The sequence below is a fragment of the Phalacrocorax aristotelis genome, chromosome 3 (genome assembly GCF_949628215.1).
Source record: "Phalacrocorax aristotelis chromosome 3, bGulAri2.1, whole genome shotgun sequence".
In the NCBI taxonomy this organism is placed as follows: domain Eukaryota; kingdom Metazoa; phylum Chordata; class Aves; order Suliformes; family Phalacrocoracidae; genus Phalacrocorax; species Phalacrocorax aristotelis.
This window is the reverse complement of record NC_134278.1, coordinates 125,892,765-125,917,918: the sequence shown is the minus strand read 5'-3', so window position 1 is coordinate 125,917,918 and position 25,154 is coordinate 125,892,765. Positions and strand designations below refer to the sequence as shown.

Genomic DNA, 25,154 nt, shown 5'->3' with positions numbered 1-25,154 from the left:
TATTTTCTTTCAGTGCTTGTTCTTTTGTTAAGTACTGTAGTTATAAAATATTTAACTGCCAATAATTTATTTGGGAAGTCTTGTCAACTGGTTTAAACAAAGAATATATGAGTCCGTAATACTCTGTCTTGTAAAAAAAAAAATCTTCCCAACATCGTAACAGAGAAATATCCTGTACAAATATCCTGTACTATAATAATGTAGAAACACAGTACACTGGAACAACACCTAAAATTCTCAATTATGCAACCAACTGTCATGAAAAAGTTGTGATATTTCATAGAATAATTCAAACGGAGGCACCACAGAACATCACCTAACACAACCTCCTGCTTGAAGCACTGAATTCAGACCAACTTACGCAGGGCTTTGGCCAGTCTGGTCTTAAAAAACCAGAAACAATGTAGATTTCACAACCTGCCTGTGCTACCTGTCCCAATTCCTCAGCATCCTCAGGGTGATTTTTGTTTCCTAGTGCCACATGAGAACCTCACCCAGTCTCTTTTCCTCCTGCCATGTACCTCTGTAAAGGGCCTGGTTCTGTCTTCTTAACAGCTATCTCTTAGGTATCATCTTATGAGGCAGCTATTAAGCATCCCTGAGCTTTCTGTTGTCCAGGCTATGCAAAGACAGTTTTCTCAGCCTCTGCTTATGTGCTCTAAGCCCCTCATTTTCCAGGCGCTCCACTGAACTAGCTTCGGTTTAATCCATGTTTCTCATGTATTTAGGGAACCAAAACTAGACGGGGTATATCCAGCACAGTGGAATGCTGAATGCTGGCAGCCCGCTGGCTATGCTCCTGTTCGTAACGCCTAGCATGCCGCGCGCATTTTCCCCTGTCCGAGTGAAGGCTGACACGCTGACCCACGCCTGCCAGAACGTGCGGGCCCCTTTCCGCAGAGCTGCCTCCCAGGCAGTCATCCCCACCCTCTACAGGGTAAGAGCCTGCATTTATCCTTGCGAAATGTCACGAGGTTCATTACGGTCCCTTCCGCCAGCCTCTCTACATCGCAGAGCACTGGCCTCGAGCATGTCGGCTACCCTCCCAATGTGATGTCACATGCAGATTTGATGAGGATACACCTCATTACCTCTCCTCCACGTCATTGATCAAGGTACTAAAGAGGATAGGTCCCAGTACAGTGCTCCACTTGTAACTGGTCTCCAGGTGGAATACGAACCATTAACTGCTACATTTTGAGCCTGACAATCCAGCCAGTCCTGCCATCCGAACCATAACATTGCAACTTGATCAGATGCTGTGAAAGCCATGCTAAAAGCCTGGATAAACTCAAGGTAGATGATGGGCAAACTACCATAAGCAATATTAAACCTTATCTGATGGCATTTAGCATTTCAGCAGTATACAGAAAGGTCGCAGAACTATCGATAAGCATAAAAAAAGATACTCAGGAACTACACACAAGGACATAATACATAAGGACATATTTGCATAAGCAATAATATGCAAAAAGAAACCCCAGAACCGACAAAACAAACAAAAAACCCCACAAACAACAGAACCAATCCACGTGAGATTTCTTCCTAATGGAGAAGAAAACATAAGCCTAAAGAAAAATATGTTAATGTCTAAAGCAGAAAGTTTCAGAGTCTGTCAATATAGTTCACAAAAATAAAACCTAATTTCACCACCCAGCTGGGGAAGCCCAAAGCCATTATCCCCCTTATTCGGGAACGATGAAATGGGAAAGACTTCATGCTACAACAAAGCAATACAAAGAATTACATAAATCAAAGGTAAACTTATTTATCAATTTAATTGACCAGTATTTCATATTCAGCTGCAACAGAGAGGTTGACCTCTACTTAGGGGATTTCTAGTTTAGCAAATTTTCACACAGTGACCCATAGGTGCCTCCAGATCTGGACAGCACTTGCTGAGAGTCCATGAAGAATGGTTTGTCTGGTGGAGCTGGTTTTTTTCAACCTTGTAACCTGCTGTTAAGTCACAGAGAAGAGACTATTTTACATGTCTCTTATTATTACTTTTCCTCACAGTGGTTCCTACAACTGCCACAAAGAATTCATACAATTGTACTGAGAGACGTGGCTGAGGCAGCTGGTACAGAAAAGTGGTTCATGAGAACCTCTAACTTGCAAATTTAAAGACCTCTGACCTACAGGCATACTGGATGCTGTAAAATGAGTGAGCAGGAACATCGACACTGTTGGATACAGCCTACATAAGACAGAGAAAAACATTACCATTGAGCATTTATTTTCCCAGGAGAAATTATTACTACTAAGCATATATGTAAATATTCTATTTTAACACTCGGCCACAATATTTTCATAGGTACAAAGCAAGGCTGATAGTCAATTAATTAACTATTGGTGAATACACAGACACTGTTTGTATGCACATTACCAGGCACAAAGGTACACTCTATACATTATAGATAAATAAAAATTCATACTATCTATATTTAACAAGACTTTTTAAAGTTCAGTAGTAGAAGCTAGTAGCAGCAGTAAAATTCAAAGTGAAACCAAAACACTTTACAAAATGCAGTATCCATGACGGAATGAACGGTCAGCTATTTTTAAGAGTTATTTTCTAAGGAAACAGGCCTTATGCAATCGCACAGCGCAACACCTCCCTCCGCCTCACAATTTTTTGGGCCTGTTGTTTGACTCAGCAAAGTTCGATAGAAAAGAAAGTTTCAAGGGTAATCATGCTCATAGAAGCTTTAATTATGCTCACAGAAACTGCATTTAAAAAGTTACACAACCACAGAGAAAAAGAACAAAGCATCCCAGGTGTGCAAGAAACACTGACATTAGCAAAATTATCGAATCACAGAATCACACCGAATCCCAGAATCCCAGGTGGGAAGGGACCTCAGGGACCATCTAGTCTAACCTTTCTGGGAAGAGCAGAGCCTAAACAAGACGGCCCAGCGCCCTGTCCAGATGACTCCTGAAGGTGTCCAACGTGGCCGAGTCAACCCCTTCCCTGGGGAGATTATTCCAATGGTGACTGTCCTCACTGTGAACCCCACAGACGAATGAAGTGCTGCTTGCCCTCTACTCAGAAACCTCCACCAAAAACAGTGATATTCAGGGGTCCAGAGTTAGAGGCCAACAAAAGCTCAGAATCCCAGAAAACCCCTCTGCTCTGACAGTAGAAACCTCACCTCATACAGAAAACATTGTTGGAAGTCAATTTATATTTGATAGCCTGGGGTTTTTCAGTGTAGCACTCTGAGCAACCACCTATGCAGCTCTTGACCAACTCAGATAATCTCACCTATCCTGTTTCCTTCTTGTAACAAACTGGCCAAACTCTGCAACTGAAGAGAAGTGGAAATAAGCAAACCTGTTCTCACATTGTTACGGGTTACACCCATCACTGTGTTTACCCCACCTTGTCTCACCACCTTTAAAAATAATCATTTGAAATGGTTTCCTATGCAAACAAGGATGTGTGATTCAGAGAGGTGTACAAATATGCTAAGAAAGTTGTTGGGGGAGGGGCCGGCAAGTAGCAGAGAACCTGAGAGGGGGAAGACAACCACCTCTGGAGCACCAGATAAAGAAGAAAACGTTTTGAGCATTGACAGGTTTATCCCAATAGCTTCTAATTCTGTCAGCCAGCTTCCCCAGCTGAATGCAGATGCTTATGTATCTCTGCCAAATTACGAATGGACTGTTGTTTCAGTTGTCTGGAAAGGGAATTTGAAATAGAAGGTTACTGTTTTGATAAAGGATTTTAACTATCTGGACACCACTTAACTGACTACTATAGCTCAACCCAGACCAAGGAATTCGAAGATCAAACTAAGGGATATGTTTACATAAGCAATATAAAGGATGCTATGGAAGTGCCAAAACAGGTCCCATTGATAGCGTGTTTCATGAAATTAAAAAAATTCCTCAGTTACTTGAAAGCTTTCTTCATATAATTCTCCCTGCTGAACATCCCAACAAGTTTCTCAGCCCTGAACCCGCCAACAATCTAAGTTATTCCAGTTGAAATTATTGTACCTCTTGCACATAATGACCACACGCAGAGAAGCACCTTTTTAGTCATTTAGCTTGCTATATGCAATAGCAGGCGTTCTTCTCATTTACCATGTAACAAGACTAGTAGCTCTTCCAAATGACAATGATAAAACAATTACTATACAGCTTATCATTGAACACCAACTTCACACGTTTCTGTCGAAGACATGACAAACCTAATGGAAATCCCCAGTGGTTTTACTTGTTAGCTCCAGTGTCAGACTGGAGCACACTGACATAACAAACTAATTCCTTAATTTAATTCCTGCCTCGTCTCAACTCGTATCATACGTTCCATACTGTCAAACATAAAACATTTTTCTTTGAGCCTCAGACGGAAGAGAACAGAGAAGTAATGACAATACTGCTGAGAAAATAGGCCATGGGTTTGTAAATACAATGGGTTGTTTTGCATTAGTCCAATGAACAAAATTATTCTCACACTGGGTTTGCATTCATCATCAATTAGAATTTTTACATGACAAACCCAGAGCATCCTGCTGAACCCAAATCACAGCTGGCAATCCTGCAGCCAATGTGGCAAGGCAGCCACTCTCTTTGAAACGGCTCCCTCCATTGCTATAGAGAAAAACCACTAGGAACAATAATAAGCTGTCGTCCTGACAACCTTACAAAGCAAAACCAAGGCTTACTTTGCCACAGCAGAACAGCAAGGATAACCTGATCACCGTAAACTGCTCCTAATTCTTCAAGAGCAGCTGGCTGCTGGAATAAGCAAGTCCAGCACAGTGTCGTGGTTTAGCAGCAGCTCAGCCCCACACAGTCGCTCGCTCACTCCCCCACCGGTAGATGGGGGAGAGAATCAGAAGGGTAACGCTCGTGGGTTGGGATAAGAACAGTTTAATAATGAAAATTAAAAGAAACAACAGTAGAAATGCAATGTAAAGGAGAACAACGAGAGGCGCAAAGCCCCGGGGGAGGGGGGAAGGGAGGGGAGAGGGGGAACGAACCGCCGGAACAAACCGCACGCGCCGCAGCCGCTCGCCGCCCGCCGACCCGACGCCGCGCCGCCTGCGCGCTGCCACTGCCCCCCCTCAATATACTGGTCATGGTGTCACATGGTATGGAATGAACCTGCCATTGGCCAGTCGGGGTCAGCCGCCCCCACCATGGCCCTGCCCCTCCCAGCCCCCCCTGCCACGCCACGCGGCAGAGCGCGGGAAGCTGGAAAGGTAGCTGACCCCCACAGTGAGGAGAATTAACCCCTTCTCAGCCAAAACCAGCACATTCTCCACCCCTTATTCCATACCACTTACACCATGCCCAGGTCCCATATGATGCAATACAACCGTACCAACCACCACCCCTCCCCTTCCCATCCTTTAACATAATACACAGACATCATTCCCTTAGTTCATGGACCTTCCCTGTAAAATGTCCATTAAAATGTCCATTGAGTTCACCCAGTCCATGACTCTGGGCTCCATCTGTTGTATCAGTCTTTCCGGGTGGGAGAGATGGTGTGTGGCGTTGGGTTGCTGCATACCGAGTCAGTCATCGTTCCATCACTGCTGCACGGCTTGTTTCATAGTTGATCTTCCATGGGTTGGGAGGCTCGTACTCTGATATCATTGATACAACACAGAGGTGACACACAATATTATATAGCAGTTCACATTGTGCCATTCAGTTCATTACTGTTTTCACCCAAAATCAAATCCCCTTGAGGCACACATCGGATTTCTCCATCCTCCCGCATCACCCACCAAGTGCACCCAGGTCCTCGAGCAAAAACAATCCCACGAATGGGTTTGCCTTTGCCAGAGGCAGGAAGAACCCAGACTGTTTTGCCCAGCATACTTTTTGTGTGCACTACAGGGACTCTATCCCCTTCCACAGTATGTAGGATTTCTGACTGGGCAGGGCCAGCTCGGTTGGCAGATCCCCTCGTGTTGACTAACCACGTGGCTTTTGCTAAATGTGTGTCCCAGTGCTTGAATGTCCCACCCCCCATTGCTCTCAGTGTGGTTTTTAACAGTCCATTGTACCTTTCAATTTTCCCAGAGGCTGGTGCGTGATAGGGGATGTGATACACCCACTCAATGCCGTGCTCTTTGGCCCAGGTGTCTATGAGGCTATTTCGGAAATGAGTCCCATTGTCTGACTCAATTCTCTCTGGGGTGCCATGTCGCCACAGGACTTGTTTCTCAAGACCCAGGATAGTGTTCCGGGCAGTGGCGTGGGGGACAGGATATGTTTCCAGCCAGCCAGTCGTTGTTTCTACCATTGTAAGCACATGGCGCTTGCCTTGGCGGGTCTGTGGGAGTGTGATATAGTCAATTTGCCAGGCCTCCCCATATTTATATTTCAGCCATCGTCCCCCATACCACAGAGGCTTTACCCGCTTCGCTTGCTTGATTGCAGCGCATGTGTCACATTCGTGGATAACCTGTGCAATAATATCCATGGTCAAGTCCACCCCTCGATCACGAGCCCACCTGTATGTTGCATCTCTCCCTTGATGGCCTGAAGTGTCATGGGCCCACCGAGCTAGAAATAGTTCACCCTTATGCTGCCAGTCCAGATCCACCTCAGCCACTTCAATCTTGGCAGCCCGATCTACCTGCTGGTTGTTTCGATGTTCTTCAGTGGCCCGACTCTTGGGGACGTGAGCATCCACATGCCGTACCTTTACAACCAGTTTCTCTACCCGGGCAGCAATATCTTGCCACAATGTGGCAGCCCAGATGGGTTTGCCTCTGCGCTGCCAGTTGCTTTGCTTCCATTGCTGCAGCCAGCCCCACAAGGCATTTGCCACCATCCAGGAGTCAGTATAGAGATAGAGCACTGGCCACTTTTCCCGTTCAGCGATGTCTAAGGCCAGCTGGATGGCCTTTACCTCTGCAAACTGGCTCGATTCACCTTCTCCTTCAGCAGTTTCTGCTACTTGTCGTGTAGGACTCCATACAGCAGCCTTCCATCTCCGGTGCTTTCCCACAAGGCGACAGGACCCATCAGTGAACAGGGCATATTGCTTCTCATCTTCTGGCAGTTTGTTATACAGTGGGGCTTCTTCAGCACGTGTCACCTCCTCCTCTGGTGATAATCCAAAATCTTTGCCTTCTGGCCAGTCCATAATCACTTCCAAGATTCCTGGGCGACTGGGGTTTCCTACTCGAGCCCGCTGGGTGATCAGTGCAACCCATTTACTCCACGTAGCATCAGTTGCATGGTGTGTAGAGGGGATGTTTCCTTTGAACATCCAGCCCAGCACTGGCAGTCGGGGTGCCAGGAGCAACTGTGCTTCAGTACCAACCACTTCTGAAGCAGCTCGAACCCCTTCATATGCTGCCAATATCTCTTTTTCAGTTGGAGTATAGCGGGCTTCAGACCCTCTGTATCCCCGACTCCAAAACCCTAGGGGTCGACCCCGGGTCTCCCCAGGTGCTTTCTGCCAGAGACTCCAGGTAGGGCCATTCTCCCCGGCTGCAGTGTAGAGCACATTTTTTACATCTTGTCCTGCCCGGACTGGCCCAAGAGCTACTGCATGGACTATTTCTCGTTTAATCTGTTCAAAGGCTTGTCGTTGCTCAGGGCCCCATTTGAAATCATTCTTTTTCCGGGTCACTTGATAGAGAGGGCTCACGATCAGACTGTAATTTGGAATATGCATTCTCCAAAAACCCACAACGCCCAAGAAAGCTTGTGTTTCCTTTTTGCTAGTTGGTGGAGACATGGCTGCTATTTTGTTGATCACATCCATTGGAATCTGACGACGACCGTCTTGCCATTTAATTCCTAAGAACTGGATTTCTCGTGCAGGTCCCTTCACCTTACTTTGTTTTATGGCAAAACCAGCTTTCAGAAGGATTTGGACTATTTTCTCACCTTTCTCAAAAACTTCTTCTGCTGTGCTGCCCCACACAATGATGTCATCAATGTATTGAAGGTGTTCTGGAGCTTCTCCCTGTTCCAGTACAGTCTGAATCAGTCCATGGCAAATGGTAGGACTGTGTTTCCACCCCTGGGGCAGTCGATTCCAGGTGTACTGGACGCCCCTCCATGTGAAAGCAAACTGTGGCCTGCACTCTGCTGCCAGAGGGATTGAGAAGAATGCATTAGCAATATCAATTGTGGCATACCACTTGGCCGCCTTTGACTCCAGTTCGTATTGAAGTTCTAGCATGTCTGGCACAGCAGCACTCAACGGTGGAGTGACTTCATTCAGGCCACGATAGTCTACTGTTAGTCTCCACTCTCCATTAGACTTCCGGACTGGCCATATGGGACTGTTAAAGGGTGAGTGGGTCTTACTGATGACTCCTTGGCTCCTCAGTTGGTGAATGAGTTTATGGATGGGGATCAGAGAGTCTCTGTTGGTGCGATATTGCCGCCGGTGCACTGTTGTGGTGGCGATTGGCACCTGTTGTTCTTTGACCTTCAGCAACCCCACCACAGAAGGGTCCTTTGAGAGACCGGGCAAGGTAGACAGCTGTTCAGTTTCCTCCGTCTCCAAGGCAGCTACACCAAAAGCCCACTTGTAACCTTTTGGGTCCTTGAAATACCCTCTCCTGAGGTAGTCTATACCAAGGATGCACGGAGCCTCTGGGCCAGTCACAATGGGGTGCTTCTGCCACTCATTGCCAGTTAGGCTCACTTCGGCCTCCAATACAGTTAGCTCTTGGGATCCCCCTGTCACTCCAGCAATGCTGATGGGTTCTGCCCCTATATAGTTTGATGGCATTAAGGTGCACTGTGCGCCGGTGTCCACTAAAGCTTTATACTCCTGTGGGTCGGACGTGCCAGGCCATCGGATCCACACAGTCCAGTAAGCCCGGTTATCCCTTTCCTCCACCCGGCTGGAGGCAGGGCCCCTCTAGTCCTGATCATGGCAGTCACAACTCACTTCCTGTAAATGTGAATCAGGAGTCCCTCTATTACACTTAGAAATAAAATCTGCGCTTCTACTCCTCTGTCTGGGGACTTGCTCGCTGGAAACTGGAGCAGCAGCTTTCCTGGAAGAACCTCCCTGAGTGACTGTTCTTCCTTGCAGTTCATGTACTCGTGCCTGTAGGGTCGAAGTAGGCTTGCCATCCCACCTCATCATGTCCTCTCCGTGGTCACGCAGGTAGAACCATAGGGTGGCCCGTGGTGTGTATCCCCTTCTTTGAGCCAAAGGACGCTTATTCCTAACAGCTGAGACACTGCTCTGTCGAGGTGGGGAGTAGGACAGATCTTCTTTGAGTTGCTGGACCTCTTGGGATAGTTTCTCCACAGCAGAGACAAGCGAGGAAGAGATATTTGTGTCATAATCCCGGAGTCTATCTATCACCTCTGCCACCGTTGGTGTCTCGTCATCTTTCCAGGACATCACTGCCAATGAGTTTGCATGCGAAGATGGTGCGCTCCGTACAAACTTCCGCCACATGGGTCGTGTGCACTCGGCTTCATCTGGATCTTTGGATGACCGTTGATCATCCAGGTCACCATAAATCACCTCAAACACAGCTAATTCCCTGAGATACTGGATGCCTTTCTCCATAGTTGTCCATTTTCCTGGGCGATATGTAACATCTTCTTTAAAGGGATACCTTTCCTTCACTCCAGACAGGAGTCGCCTCCAGAGGCTGAGGGCTTGTGGTTTTTTTCCAATTGCTTTGTCAACGCCCCCTTCCCCAGAAAGGGATCCCAATTGTTTGGCTTCTTTTCCCTCTAGTTCCAGGCTACTGGCCCCATTATCCCAGCATCGGAGCAGCCAGGTGGCAATGTGCTCACCTGAACGACGGCTATAATCTTTTCGCATATCTCGCAACTCGCTTAAGGACAGGGATCGGGTGGTCTCTATTTCATTTATTACTTCTCCCTCCTCTCCCCGCGATGGCCCTGGTTCTTCATCATCCCGTTCTAAACGAGTTGATGTCCGCTTCCAATATTTCGTCTTATGTATGGGGGCAACTGATACTGGTACGGGTTTATTTTCTGAGCTAGCTCCGGTACTTGTTGTGGGGGTTTGAGTGGCTGCAGTGCCTGTTGTCAGGGCTGGATTGTCTACAGTGCCAGTCACTTTGCATTTCAATCCAGAGACATTCTCTTCCCCCTGGGGGCACTGAATACTGTTGAGCAGGGCTCGGTATGCATGGGCCAGACCCCAGCACGTTGCAGTTATCTGTGTCTCTCTGGAGTTCCCAGCGTAACAACATACTTTCTCCAAATATTCTACTAGTTTTTTAGGATTCTGCACTTGCTCGGGGGTGAAACTCCAAAACACTGGGGGTGCCCACTGCCCTAGGTACTTGCCCATGCTATCCCACATGCCCTGCCACTCGTAACTATCAAGCCTCGGGGCAGATTTCTGGGTGATATTCTTAAGTTGCTTAGTCAAAACCAAAACAACATGCCCAAAAACTAACAATGACTGCACCTTAACCACCCAAGGATGTTCAAGATACATAAAGGTTGTTGTAACAAAGGCACAGACATCATAGAACAAAGTTGCAAAGGTACAATTCTGTATTTCCTCCATGTAAAATCTCTCAGAGGAGGAGGTATAATTGCTAATTGCCTCAACAAGGTGGTATCCGAAGTACAGTAACGGTTTCAGCAAAAACCCCAAATACCAGATAAAGCTGAAAACGAGTGTTTGTATAACAAATCTCGTAGGCAAAACATTACTAATCACAGCAGAACACAGCAGACTCAAACAACCAACACCGATTTTTAACACCAACTGCAAAAAGGACAACATGGTGCTGGGACCAGCAGCTGTTGTTATCTCCAACCCTCGAGCCCCACGTTGGGAGCCAAAAAGACTGTCGTGGTTTAGCAGCAGCTCAGCCCCACACAGTCGCTCGCTCACTCCCCCACCGGTAGATGGGGGAGAGAATCAGAAGGGTAACGCTCGTGGGTTGGGATAAGAACAGTTTAATAATGAAAATTAAAAGAAACAACAGTAGAAATGCAATGTAAAGGAGAACAACGAGAGGCGCAAAGCCCCGGGGGAGGGGGGAAGGGAGGGGAGAGGGGGAACGAACCGCCGGAACAAACCGCACGCGCCGCAGCCGCTCGCCGCCCGCCGACCCGACGCCGCGCCGCCTGCGCGCTGCCACTGCCCCCCCTCAATATACTGGTCATGGTGTCACATGGTATGGAATGAACCTGCCATTGGCCAGTCGGGGTCAGCCGCCCCCACCATGGCCCTGCCCCTCCCAGCCCCCCCTGCCACGCCACGCGGCAGAGCGCGGGAAGCTGGAAAGGTAGCTGACCCCCACAGTGAGGAGAATTAACCCCTTCTCAGCCAAAACCAGCACACACAGCAAAATACATATGCTTGCCTGGACACTATAGATGATACGTGCATTATGCATGAGAATGTATGCATATGTACATTCACACTTTTTTTTTCCCCTTCACTCTTTTTCCATTTTGTGTCATACAAATATTGCAGTGAAATTTCATGCTAAAACATGTCAGGTATTTGTTTTCAGTGCTGAGAGGCTAGAAAAATACTTAGGAGTGCTCTTTTCCTTGAATGTACTTTAGGTTTCTAAAAGTAGGAAATAATGAGTTTTGAACAGAAAGCCACAAATGAAAACAACCAAGAAGAGTGCGATTAAATAACTTTCAACTCTCAGGTGGAAAAAAAGAACAAATGGAAAAAAAAAACAACCTGAAAACCACAGACAGAAGTTTCATATCTTTCACAAATCCCTTCTCCATAAAATATAGAAGACAGAACTGCTTTGTGGTGACAGTTTTGCTAACTATGCATTAATTGCAGGATTCCTTTTTCAGCCCCTACGTGAAAGGAAAGAAAAACAGCAAAAGCATTTTAACAGCATGAGCACTTACAACACCTATAGAAAGCTTTATTCTGTCCTTACTCGCCTTAATTGCCTTTTTGTTCTCACATCAGTTCACAATTTATCTGATTTGACTGAAGTGAATGTAGAAATCCAGCATGAAATAGAAGATGGCCTAGAAACTCCTTTCCCTCTCACAAATACATGGAACAAACAGGTGTTCAAAACAAAAAAACTCCAAACAAAAAACGAAACCAAAAAAAACAACAAAGAGGCACCAGAAAAATTTTACGACGGTGTTCAGGAGTGTATACTAGGTTTTAAAAAACCATTTTATTCCATTTGAATTAAGCCACCACAGAACCTCTTGTGTTCTCAGAGTACCCTTCCCTATAAATACACTTTATTAAGCACTGTAATCTGTTGTTTATGTAATCTGTAAAATAGTTTCATAATTTCATCACAGATTGTATCAGGTTTAGAATAAAGGTTGGTGAACCAAAGGGGAAATGGAAGGGCAAATTGTCAACTTGCACAAGAGCTTTGTATCTCTCTTATGTGTCTTCTAACACAAATCCCATTAAATCATCTTCATATAACTTAAGTCTGAAAAGTCACACTGTGAAACACCTACGATACAAAAGCCTACCCCAAAGACGAGGCAGCAGGCAGGCACTATCAGAATCCACAGCCACTGTGCCAGTGAGATTTCGGGGGGTGAAGGGAGAGGGGGAGGAAGGAAGGAACGGCAAATAATACAGGAGGATTATACAAATATCTGCAGAGCTGGATATGTCACTTTGCAGGATCCAGGGCAACAAATGAAGACATTATATAAGAAAAGATTCAAAGTCAATGGCAAAACTCCAAGTCCTGTGCTCAGAATTTCATTTGAGCTGCTGAGGGGGAGGGGAAGTTGTGACAACTCCAGCTGCTGCCACCTTCCAGCCTCCTAGCTACTACTGCACAATTTACTGCCTTTCCTGCAGCCTCCTTCTAGATTCCCGTACTTCCAAAACAGCTATAGTGTCTTTCTACATCACATCTCTCAGCTTTTCCAAACACACAAAAAAAGCCCCTAACAATCAAAGCCATTTTCCCAAGGAACGCAGCATCCCCAGTTAACAGCAACTGAAACAAATGCCTACTTCATTTCAAACATCTACTATTCTTAAGATGTTTCAGAAGCATCAGATCCAATAAAGCTGTTCGCCTGCAGATTCAAAAAGATGGGACAGCAGCTGCTTACATTTATTACGTGTTCAGAAGATTATCTCCATAAGGATTCAAGACATTTTTTTAAACAAAACCTTTAATTATGCATGAACCGATCATTATTTAAGAAATTCCAGAAAACCAGAAGAATCCACTTAGAAACCATGAGCAGCTAACTGCTGATGTAATTACACTTTCATGATCCAAGAGTCTCCATATCTACTAGTAAGAACTATCATGCAAAATAATCACAATGACATTTCTGCCTACTGCTGTCCTGTCTCTAGCTAAAAATGAGACGAGTATCACCAATTGTAATAATCCTCCTCAATCTTCAGTTCATTCAATTATGCCTGAAAATGGCTTTAAATCTGGGGTCAATGCTTTACTACAAAGGAAGGCAGGGTCTCTCTCATTTACTTCTGTCAGGATAAATCAGATGTTTAACATTGAGTTCACTTTTCACAATAGACTAAAAAAAAATAAGACAGCTATTCACATAAGTCCTAGCAATTCTTAAAAATCTAACCAGTCATATGGCATCAGCACTGAATGTCATGAGGAATTAATGTTATTCTTACTGCAATCTATGTGAAAAATTAGGAGTTTTAAAATAAAAAAAAAAGAAAACGTGAAACATACTTTTCAGTTTACTAAATACAAATTCTACAGTCAGAGCTATACATCAAAACAGTCCCGATGATTTCTTCTTATTGGATTCCTGGATTGGGTAGACAGTCCTCACAGTAGGTCCCCAAAATAATTCAGGTAGAAAAAACAGGGTAGAAAGAGGCTGTGAGGAACACCCCTACCCTAAAGTTCCTCAGCTGGTCAGATTTATAAGAGGATTAAAATTCCCTTTTAAGTAAAGAGATAAACTGAAGTTTGTCTTAACTAATCGGATACAAATTACGCTAACACATGAAAAATTTCTACTATGAGGACAATATTGCAATACATAAAATAAACAGCCATCTCCTCTTTGCTTCACTGATTCACAACCCAGCTTGCCTAAATGTTTTAAAACAACAACGCATTTTAAACTGCAAAGCAAAAATTGCATGGAAAGAGAAAAGAGCTTCATTCATCAAGCCATGATTCATTTCAAGCTGTCAATACAGCTACTGTTGGTAATCTTGGATGACTAACATGAGAAACTAGATAACCCAGCACCCCACCCTCTTTCCACAATCTGTAACTTATCTTGTATTTTCGTAATAACATAGCATTTCTCACTTAATATTACCAAACTAGATCACTCATCGGTAAAAGGTGCAAAACTACTGGAAGTATTTTAACATCCAACCATCTAAATGTAATAATTCCAGCCATGGCAGAGAGAAAATATTTACTTTCTCCTCCAGTTTGAAGTGCTGACTTGCACACAAAAAGCTTAGGTGCAAAGCCCAACTACGACGTCCAATACGAAGCTGAAAGTGGAAAAAAGAACTGCCTCGGTTCACTTGTAAAGGTCAAACAGCAAAAGAAAGGGGTGGTTTTGCCTGTTTGACCACTGCTTTGCTTAGTTCCTCATTTGACTCTCTTTATTCGCAAGAGTATTTCACAATGTGCTTGAGTAATGGTATGTCAGTGAAGGTCTAAAAAAAAAAAAAAAAGACCATATTATCTTTCTTTCAGGAAAACAGAACTGAAACCTTTAAAAATACTCCAATTTGCGCAGTAAGCAAATACCAGCTACAAAGAACTGAGGTTTTGTTTAGTTGTAGGTTTCAAGTTATACCCTTGGCACATAGGAATGACAAGATCTTTAATGGATCCAATACGATTGGTGAAACAGTCTGGCATCCCGACAAGTAAGTGTGCTTTCTTGTTACATCTACGCGCTGCGTGACCTGGTAAGGTAACCAACCCACTGGGCATGCAGAACCATGACAATACATAAAGCTAGATTTCAGAGAGGTCTCTGAATATGAACGCTACATAAATTATAAATCAACTGTTGTGGAGCCTAAGTGATGTTTAAATATCCATAATGCATTATAGCTCTTGATGATTTAAACATGTTTGCATTAATAATAAAAGATATTTCAAAGATCAAATTTAAGATTGAAGTATTTCAGAGCGACTACCAAAGAAGCAAATGGGGAGGCCAAATAATGCATTCCACTGGCAACAGGCACGGTTTTGGAAAAACACAAGAAATGGATTAATAAGGTATCAGGCCTAGGCATTCCTACGGCCAGCAGGCTGCGATGCACTACGCTTCTGAATCCAACTCCAAAATGTCTCAGTCTAAGTTAGTTAGGTACAGAATCTGGGAAAAAAAAATAGCTGAGCGAACAATATTAACGCACTACGGTCCTTTTTAAAGTAAGTCCATCCAACTAAGTAACAACTGGGACTGAATTATTGGGCCTTCCCCCCCGCCCCCTTTTCAAACATCCCTCCTTATCCAGCTGCCTTCCTTTAAAGCAACCTAAATATTTTGCAGAGCTCTCTTCCACTAAACAAACTTCCTTTAGGTACTGGCAGCACATATCGAAAATGATGTCTCTAAGCAGCAAGATGAGCTGATAAAAACAATTAATTATGTCAGAAAGTAAGCAAATTTCAAATTCTGCTCCGGTCTAATCAGAGCAGAACTGCTCAAGAAGGTAGTTTACTATTCACGCAAGAGAAAAAGACAAATATAGAAGTAGTAGGTAGGCTGCAGAGGCAGATTAGATGCCTGCCTTCTCTGCTGGATACCTGATATAAGCAAGCCATCTAGCGTTAACTTGTAGAAGTGAAAATTGCGCACAAAAGAGCTCGGGAGGAATTAATGTGCAATTCTCTTCAACTTCGCCTGTCTTCTGCATCATAAAAAAATAAAACTCATTTCCCCTAGAAAAGCCAGGCCGAAAGCAAATATCCGAACTACTAAGGTGTTACAATAACGCGGCACCAAGCACTAAGTACTGACCCACTTCGTGAACGTCGGTGGTCCTCATCTGAAACTGGTCAACTTCGGAGCCGCCTTTGTCAAGACCGGGCAACGCCGCTTCCCCGCTGCCCCGGCCGGGGGCACACCGCCGCGGCGGGGGCCGGCGGGAGAAAGCCTCACGCACAGCCGCTCTCAGCCGACCGGCATTTAACGCCTCCAACACCGAGTTGGCAGAAGGGACCCCCGAACGGAGCATCGCAAGGTAACGAAGAGGGCAAAAGGCTGCCTCTCGCCCGCGACAACTCGATAAGCAGCCTTAAAAAATCCCTTAAGGAAACCGCCCGGGCTAAAGGACCTTCCCCCGCGCCGCGCCAAGCGCCCGGCGGTCCCCGCCGCACCGGGAGCCAGCTGCGCCCCGCACTCGTCCGGCCGCGGCAAACTTCCTCCGCCGGGCTCCAGAGGCCGCCGGGCGCGGGGCTCCGGCAGCGCAACGGCCCCGCGGGTGACCGGCGACCCCCGCGTACACCCGCGCCGCCCCCGCGGCCACGGCGGGCAGTGCTTATGCAGCCGATCGCGACGCTATTTATAAAGGCGACGTGCGGGAGCGAGACACGCGGGGCCGGCGTGGCCGGGGAGGGGGTGCTGGCGAGGACCCGCAGCGCCCCGGCCCCCCGCGGAGACCGGCCTCCCCCCAGCGGCACCTGAGGAGGGGGGAGGAGAAGGGTCCCTCCCCAAACGGTCCCCGAGCCCCTCCCGGGAGGGGAAGCACCCGTGCGCCCGTTTTCCCCCGGGCACCCCCCTCCCCGCCGCGGGGCACGGACGCGGTGGCCGGCGCCGCTCCTTACCTGCTGCTGCCGCCGCTGCTGCCCGCGCCCCGGTTGCTCCCGCCGCCGGACCCCCATCGCCCCCCCCTCCCCGTGCACACAGGACACGCCGCTCGCGGGGCGCCGGAGCCGTTAACGGAACCGGGGGGCGTCCGCTGGAGTCTCGCGGGCTGCGCCTTCTCCCGTTCCCTCAGCACCCCGCGCTCACCCTCCCGCTCTGCCCGGCGCTGGGTCCGGAGTGCGCCTCGGCCGCCGGACGGGGCGGGGCGGGGCGAAGCGGAGGGCGGGGCGGGGCGAGGCGAGGCGGAGGGCGGGGCGGCACCCCCACACACACGCTCTCGCCTTCCCCCGCAACCCGCAAGCCCCACCTCTCCCGCCGGCTCCGCCTCCCATTGGCTCCGCCTGCTCGGCCCCGAGGGAACGCGAACTCCGCATTGGCCACTCGCGCTGTCGCGCAACCAAAACACCAGGCCCCGCCCCACGGCGTGCCCACCGCCTCTTTCTCCCCCCAACCCGTCCCTGCTCCCACCGCAGCGGGGACCGCGGGCGGGGATCTCCCTGGGCGTTGCGGGGCGCCCTGGGGCCAGGCTGCGAGTTTGCGGACGCCAGCGAGCAACAGGCGGGGCGGGGGGACGGAGGGACGGGAGGGGAGGGCAGAGGGTCCTTACCCGGCACCGAGCCGGTGAGCGCGGGCTGCCGCCTCGGTCCCTCCGCCGGATCGGCCCCCCCCCCCCCCGCCGCTGCCGCGCCCGGCCAGACCCCAGCGGAGCGCCGAGGCAGAGCGGTGCCCGTGCGGCGCGGCGGCACGGCCCCTGCCCCGCACGGCCCCCGGCCCACCCCGCACGTTCAAGACCCTGGACAACGACGCCCGGCCCGGCCTCTCAGCCCCGGCACCCGCCGGGCCGCCCGCCCCTGCCCCGCTGCCGTTACCGCGAACCGGCCCCGCACCGCCCGGCCCCGGGCTCCCGCGCCCCGCTGGCTCCTTCCTCCGGGGGTGATGGGGCCCCTGTGCCACCCCCCGACGGGGCCCCGGCGCTGCCTCGGCCACGGGCCGCCCGACACCCCCCCGGCCTTGCCGCGGGGAGCGGCCCTCTGGGCGCGCCCCCACCCCGCAGCGCCGCTCGTTCGCACCTATAGCTTCAAACCGGAGACACCTATAGCGAGGGAGCACGTGGCAGCGAGTCCCCGCAGTCGCCCCGTGTGCTCTGCCCGGGAACTGTAGGTGGTCAGGAGCTGTGGGGCTTTCCCTCGGTGCCGCACAGCCCTGAACACGGTTAGTTTGCCTGCCAAATAAGCCATGGCTAGGGATCCGCGTTTCCTCCACCTCCTCCTCGTAAGCAAACCAAAGGCTGGTTTTGAAATTTGAATTTCCCTGTTTCTACTCTGCGGGCCAGTTCTGCAAGGGGCCGCGGCTGCAATCGCAGGGCCCACTTCTGCGCAAGGGTTGCAAAACAGAAGACTTTATCAGCACCGATGCGGCCGCTCCCATCTGCTACCCCAAATTACGAGGCCTGCAACACCATTGGAATAAAGTTCCAATAAATTACTCCTACAGAACCCCACAGAAACAACCCATTATTCTTTTACTTTTTTCCAGTCCTCTCTCTCCCTCTTGCTTCCCCCTGCGCCCGCGCCCACCTCTCGTGGGTATGTAACTTTCTGGTTGTACCAGTTCGCTCAGCTCAGGCGAGCAGGCTGCGTGTTGACATCTGCAAGTATTCCGCTGCCTTGTAAACCTTCCCCTCGCTGCCTACCCTTGGCTGGAAACAGAGCCTTTAGTGGAAAGGAGCTGCCACGTGGATGCGAAAGATCCAAAACACCCGGGGCAGGCCAAATTTTAGGTTGCTGAGCTCAACCGCTCCTTTAACATAAAGTTTAAATCAAGAAATATAGTCCACAACCATAAACTTAAGCATAGGTTCATGCAGGCTTATGGGAAGAAACGCTACGGTGTCAACGTTTCCTCTACAAGCACTGGCAAACACTACATTCGGTAGCTGGTGTTTGGGTGCCTTCTTGAGTGTTATTATTTTGGTTAAAATGACATTTTGGAACAGTTATCATTTCCACCCAAAATCACTAGCCCGGTTAGGCAGCAGCCTGCCTCTGTACTCAAGCGAGACCACAGGAATAATATTATTATTATTGTCTTGACAAGGAGCCTCAGGAAAAACCACTGCAAGTGAAAGGAACAGTGTATTTTTCCACTTTAATCGTGTCATAGACAGTGTCGTTCCTGGAAGGTTCATTCCTTTAAAAACTAGCCCAGAAAATGTCAACGGAAAGGCAGGGAATCAGGAGAGGGGTAAGTGTGCACAGGGTACAGTAGGCAGTACTTGCCCCTGATTTCTGTGCCGGCCAAGTTCTCACGACTGGAGCGCTCTGGCCGCTGAGCTCAATGGGTCCCTTTCACCCCAGGGACCAGCTGCCCTTCTGGAGTTCAGGCTTTTTGCAGCAATTGATGAATTTTCTCTCCTTGCTGTCAATCGCGCTGTACGCCGCATCTCTTGCTCTGGGGGAAAACTGGAGAACAGTTGTCCTGCAGATCTTTCAGGATCTTCTTTAGCAAGAGTCCTCCCCAGTCCTTCCTGATTTCTCTTCTCTTTTTCGATCTTCTCGGCTAACGCTCCCGCCCTCTACATCACGCTGCTTGTCCTTATGCTCGGGCTTGAAAGCGCCTCTCTGCACCCTGTCGTTAATACCCCGCACCTGACCAGCGCGCCTTACCACCCAGCTGCGCAAAACCGCTCTCGGTCGAACCCTGTTCCGGGCAGCGCCCGTTCGAGGCCGGGCTCCCGAGCAGGGCTTGACCGGCTGTCTGATTTCTGCAAGCCCTGCCAGACCCCGCGGCCGGGCCCCCCCTCCCCCCAGGGCACGGCGCGGGGCGGCTCCGGCGGGAGCCCCGCGGCGGGGCCGGGCTCAGCTCCGCGGCCGAGGAGGGACGGCGGGCGGCGGCGTGAGCCGGCCGGCGGGGCGGGGCGAGCCCCCCGAGAAGCGCTCCCGCCGCCGCCCGCCGCTAGGTGTCCCCCGGCCCCGGTGCCGGTGCCCCCGCCAGCCCCGATGGCGGTGCCCCTGCCCCTGCCCGCTGCGGTGCCGAGCCCTGCCCGGAGGCTGCGCCCCGCACACCGCTTGGCTACGCCTGCCTCTGCTCCTGGCGCTTTTCTGCCGCCTGCATCGTCAGTGAAGCTACGTTGTTCTTTTATAAGCTTGGCTACATTTCATGGGCAAACTCAGGAAGCTGGCGGCGTACTGTACCAGTAGGTAACGGAGCTGTGATATTTTCTATGCTGAGAACAATATTTGCATTCACTTACTGGGTTTTCTTTTAGAGGCTCATTTTGGATGCAAATCATTTTTCTCCAATAATATTTCTGTGTTTTACCTACTACGCTAAAGACCACTATGCTTAAAAAAAACCTGACTGAAGCTATCCCAAAGTCATGGCATTTCCTTATCCTCTGAAAAAAAACACTAGTCAATCCCCATCAACCTGCCGTGGTGAGAAGAACTCCTTCCTGCACACAGGGTGAATTCACCCCTCTGCATCCTGTGCCCACAGCCTGTGTGGAGGGCTTCATTTGGACGTGAGAAATGCTTAGGCATTCTGCTGTGTGGTGCCTCTGAGGCTGACAGCCACCATTAAAGAACAGACTAACTACAGCACTGCCTGTGAATAAAAACATCCTTCTCAGCTGACAGAATGCACTTCATGACGAACGGTGATGCCTTGCCTAACAGGTCTAAACATTTACAGCCAACAAGCTAAATGTTGTTTAGGTTGCGTTCCCAAAATTATACATTACCTGCATCTTGACAAGATCCAGCGCACTGATATGTATTAGGGTTTTGCTGTAAGGAGAGTCTCGAGGCTTGCTGCAATCACTGCTTTTTTTCTTTCTTACTTTTTTCCCCTCTCTTACTTTTTTTTTCCCCTCTCACTCCTCTGGTATCATTCCTTTTGGCTTCCAGGCTACCATCTGTGTACCCTCAGGGAGTCAACAAGAGAAGAACGAGGGCCAGAAACCAGAGCACAGGTGAAAAGAGGTAAATGGGAGCTTCCTGCAGTAATAAAGGGCTGTTCAATCCTCAAGAGCACAAGAACAAAAGGGTAAGAGGAATCCCTGCCCAAACTAAAAACTGATAAACATAAAAATGTATTTGAAAAGGGTGGGGAGAAAGGAGGAAACTGATTTTTCTTCAGCTTCCAGGATGGATGTATTTTACTTGATTTGTCTAGTGAAGGACACTCACTTGCTGCAGATTGGGGATAAGTCACTTACAGCAGGACAGTCCAGCCTTTGACAACAGGGGCCCAGAAGGCATTACACCAGTTCAGCTGTGGGCCAGGTAACATGTGAGCAGAAGCCAGACAGAAGACATCCCACAGGCCACAGCTTGGACTGCTCTGATGAAGAGGGGTGCCTACTTCTTCCTGCAGTAGCGTTTCTTCACTTCTCCCCTTTAATTTCAAAGTACCCAGCTCAGCCACATGTGAAGCCAGCCTTCAGACACTATTAATACACGGGGAGTTGTTCCAAGATCTCCTACAGACTGTTTGTTTGCAGTGACGTGAAGACAACTCTAACAACAAAAGTGGCCTTTTCCATTCGTTGTCGGGGAAGTGGGTTAAAGTGGGATCCTTGGAAGTGGTGCAGGAGGTGGAGAAAACATCCGGTAGCCACATGATGAGGCACGTTTTGCTGACACAAGGCACTCATGAATAGGCAAGCTGAAGAAAGTTTAGGTTTGTTTCCTCAGCCTTGGGCACAAGCCTAGAATCCAAGTGAAGTAAGTAAGCGCTGAGCACACGATCTCGCCAATGCATAAAGACGTCATCTCACTCACAAATCTTTTTGCTGACATCGCTCGGTATTTCCTGATGCAGTTAATGAGGTGAGGTGCTCTATAAGGGAATTCTGGCTAGGTCTTTGGAGCAACCTCAACTCCCTCTGGTCACACCAGAGGAAAGCTGGGAGCAGCAGCAGGGAGGCAGCCGCTGGCTCCACGCACTCCCTGTGAATCACCGTGCCGTGCCGTGCCGAGCGCGGGCTGCTGCGAAGGTCAGCACTGCAGGCGGATCCCCAGCCTTCATGCTTCTGTAGATCCAGCAGCCCTGGAGCCACACACGCATACCCTGGGGACACAAGAGCTCTTACTCCAGTAACCACGACTGTTTGGCAGTTTCTTGTACCTCAGAGTAGGCTGAGGGTGGATTTTGCTCTTCTAACCCCAAGCTGCCCTTTGATTTGGACATTATGTGGGCGAAACCATGTATTCACCCTCTGTAAAGCGCCTGTTTCACGTGTTGCTCTTAAAGCACAAGCACAGTTTACCGCAATACTAATATTTCATCCCAGTGGCTTCCCTAACCTATGAGCAATTCAGTGAAACAAAACAGCCTCTGTATCCTCTGAAACTGGTTTTGAAAGCCCAGATGGAGGAAAATACTATTGGTTTTAATTAGCAATATCCTTCACATGAATCCCCTATTAACCAAAGGAGCATACTATATTTCATCTCACTTCCTCTAGTTTACTTACTACTGCCTCTCTTCTCTGTGGTTTACCAGCAGGAAACCACTGGAGGGGACGTATCCAGATAAGATTAAACAACATAATATTATCATCGTTACTATAACCAGGCTGACAGTTTTTCTGCTAGAAGCCAAAATGAGATTCACAGCCGTTTTGGCTTCCATTCACTGTGGAAAGAAGCCATTCTTTTAATTCCACGCTATTTCACTAATTCCCCCGCTCTTTCACTTGTGACAGGCCATTTTATTTCATTCTTTTTTTCTCACTGAAATGCACTTCAGGCAAGAAGCTAGGTTCACCCTAGCTGAATGTAACAGGAAGCAGAACTTGGGCATCCTGGCAGGGGACATACCTCCAAGGGTCAGATTATGGTTAAGCAAGGCAGCTGTAGCCACTCCTCAGCTGAGGAGCTCTTGGAAAGCCACCAAGTGGCTTCCTTCTAGTGGTGGTGAGACAAGAGTGTGCCTGGCTTGATACATTTCTACCTCAGGTTCCTCCTGAGGGTCTTTCAATGGACACAAAGCCTTGAGAGTACAGCCGTGAAAGGAGAGAGGCAGACAGAAGCAGGAAAAAGGTGAATTTCTCTTGCACTGTGCTGATCAAACTGCACCATGGATTTTCCCCGCCTGAATTCTCTTTGTGTTGTTATGCTGGATAACGCATACCCACCCTGCAGCAGTGTGGGTTGTCTCACATGAAGCCTGTGAAATTTGCACCCATCACATACCTCACTTTTTACTGGGTCTGGGGCAATAATAGCCAGTATCTAACATGGTTGTTCAGTTTCTACTTGCAAAAAAAATCTCCCATAGTCTTTTATGGGTTCAGAACTCCCCCGCACTTCTGGCGGAGTGCTGCTGTGGTCTTTATCAGAAACCTTCAGTGACTTGAAAAGACATCCCTAATCCCTTAGCTGTTTCACAGATACTGAGACTGCGTTCATTCCCGAGGAATTTCTCCTGCCAGGTAACAGAAAGTTCACCCAGCAAGGGAATCTCCTCACTGTAAATAGGTTGCAACATCCGACTCTGCTAGGGAGGGAGGGAAAAGGGCTGGAGTAAATTGGCATGATGAGGCATGTGAATGAAGTCAGCCAGGGAGAAGAGACAGCCCAGGCATCAAGAGACAGGCTGCTTCAGCCCATCTCCTGGGCAACTTCTGCTGGCAGGTCTCTTAATGTCCACATCTCAGGTTAGCCCAACTGATAATATGCACCAACATTCCATTATAATTATGACTGAGTTCAGTTTTTAATATAACCACGCCTCTCTCTTTTTTTTTTCTTTTTTTTTTTTTTTGGTTGCTATTAATTTGACAAACATGTTTTCTGGGACTGACATTTTCCAGACTTGGGTTTAGCACATGACAAGCCTGGGGTCTTTGAAAGATGAAAGAAAATCAGAGGAGCTATTAAAGCATGTAAAGATTATTTTCCGCATGGTCCAACCAGAACTTTTGCACTTGACTAACTCAGAAATTGAAACTAGAAACTGTAAACATAGTTATTTTGTAAAAATACTTAGCTCTTGGTAGAAAAATGGTCAGAGCTATTTTTTTAAGAAGTTTTAAAGTTTTGGCATTTCTTCATTGGTAATTTTACCATGTTTATTAAGACTTTCATTTCAAGATGCTTTAATGAGATATGATTGGACGGGTTGTTTCTCAAATGGAATAAAAATTGCATATATTTAGACTAGATAGTTCTTTCAATAACCAAGGCAGGCTGAAAAAGAGAAGACAGTATGAAATCACTATTGATCTTACTACACTAATCTAATTTATTTGGGAAAGACTCAAGACAGTGATGGAAAGTATGGAAAATCCATCAATAGATAGAGAGATTGATCTTTGTTGAGGACATTCTACTGGAAGAAAATTTGTTAATATCTTTTCAATCTCCCATAAATTCTTACACTTCAAAGCTCTAAAGGCTCATTTGTGATAAATGGCTGAACTCCTGTATATGACATGCCAGCAAACTTCCATGAATTAATTTTTGTTTCAACTAGGTGTCTTCTAGAAAAATTTCCAGTCATTCTCTATGTACTCTCATTGATGGAAAATGCACTGAAGTCCTTGGTAAATTGTTTCAATTACTTTCGCTGTTGAAAATGTGTGTGCCTTATTCCTAGTTGGAACTCTCTGCCCTTCAGTTAATGCATCTTGTTATACTTTTGTCCACTACACTGAAAAGTTCATTCACGCTGTGTGCTCAGCGCTGGTACGTACAGGCTGTAGCTGTGTTACTCCTCAGTCAGTCTGATTATAAAGGAAATAGGTAGCACGTTCAAGAGTTTTTCACTATGATCCGTTTCTCATTTCCCATAATAACTCTCCTGGCTTTTCTCTGAATTGTTTTCCCTCTGAGCTCATTCTAAATTCCTTCCTGAATTACGGGAGAATGTAGATGCCATACTGTCAAGAACCCCGGGGAGACGTCCTCCTCAAGCATGGATCTTTGTTAGGTTGCTACTGAACTGTTTAGTTACTTTTCAAATTGTGCCAATAGAATCCAAGCTCCCATTCTACCTCGCATCTCCCACTTCTCGTTTTTAAGGCATTCAGTTTGAAACAGCAGAATGACAGGAAACAATCATGGCTTATTCTGTAGGCCTATTATATAGCATTGCTCTGCCGACCAACATTTGGAGTCGAAATACAGAACATTTTAATTCACAGGAGGATTCACAAACCTTACAGAAGTCATTCGTTTTAGTACACCAAGCTATATTTAGTGTAATCAAAATGCAAATTCACTTATTTTGATGGTTCACTCATGGCCCAAAGCTGTATTTAACTCTTTATCTTTGGGGTTTTGTGGTAGATGATGAAGCCTTGCTTGGATCAGGTACACATTAAATGAATTTCACTGGTAAGTCTGGCTCACATGAGAGAAGCAAAGGTGAGTAAT

The 25,154-nt window shown here is 47.8% G+C and overlaps 1 protein-coding gene across 4 annotated transcripts in view; it reads right to left on the bottom strand.

Annotated features, from left to right (window-relative positions):
- SIPA1L2 (signal induced proliferation associated 1 like 2) overlaps nucleotides 1–16,944 on the bottom strand; it is a 154,074-nt gene extending 137,130 nt beyond the window's left edge. For all 4 annotated transcript variants that reach the window (XM_075089487.1, XM_075089489.1, XM_075089490.1 and 1 more), the window contains exon 1: nucleotides 16,731–16,944. The gene's annotated coding sequence lies outside the window, so the exon portion shown is untranslated. The remainder of the gene's footprint in view (nucleotides 1–16,730) is intronic.
- Between the last annotated feature and the right edge of the window lie 8,210 nt (nucleotides 16,945–25,154).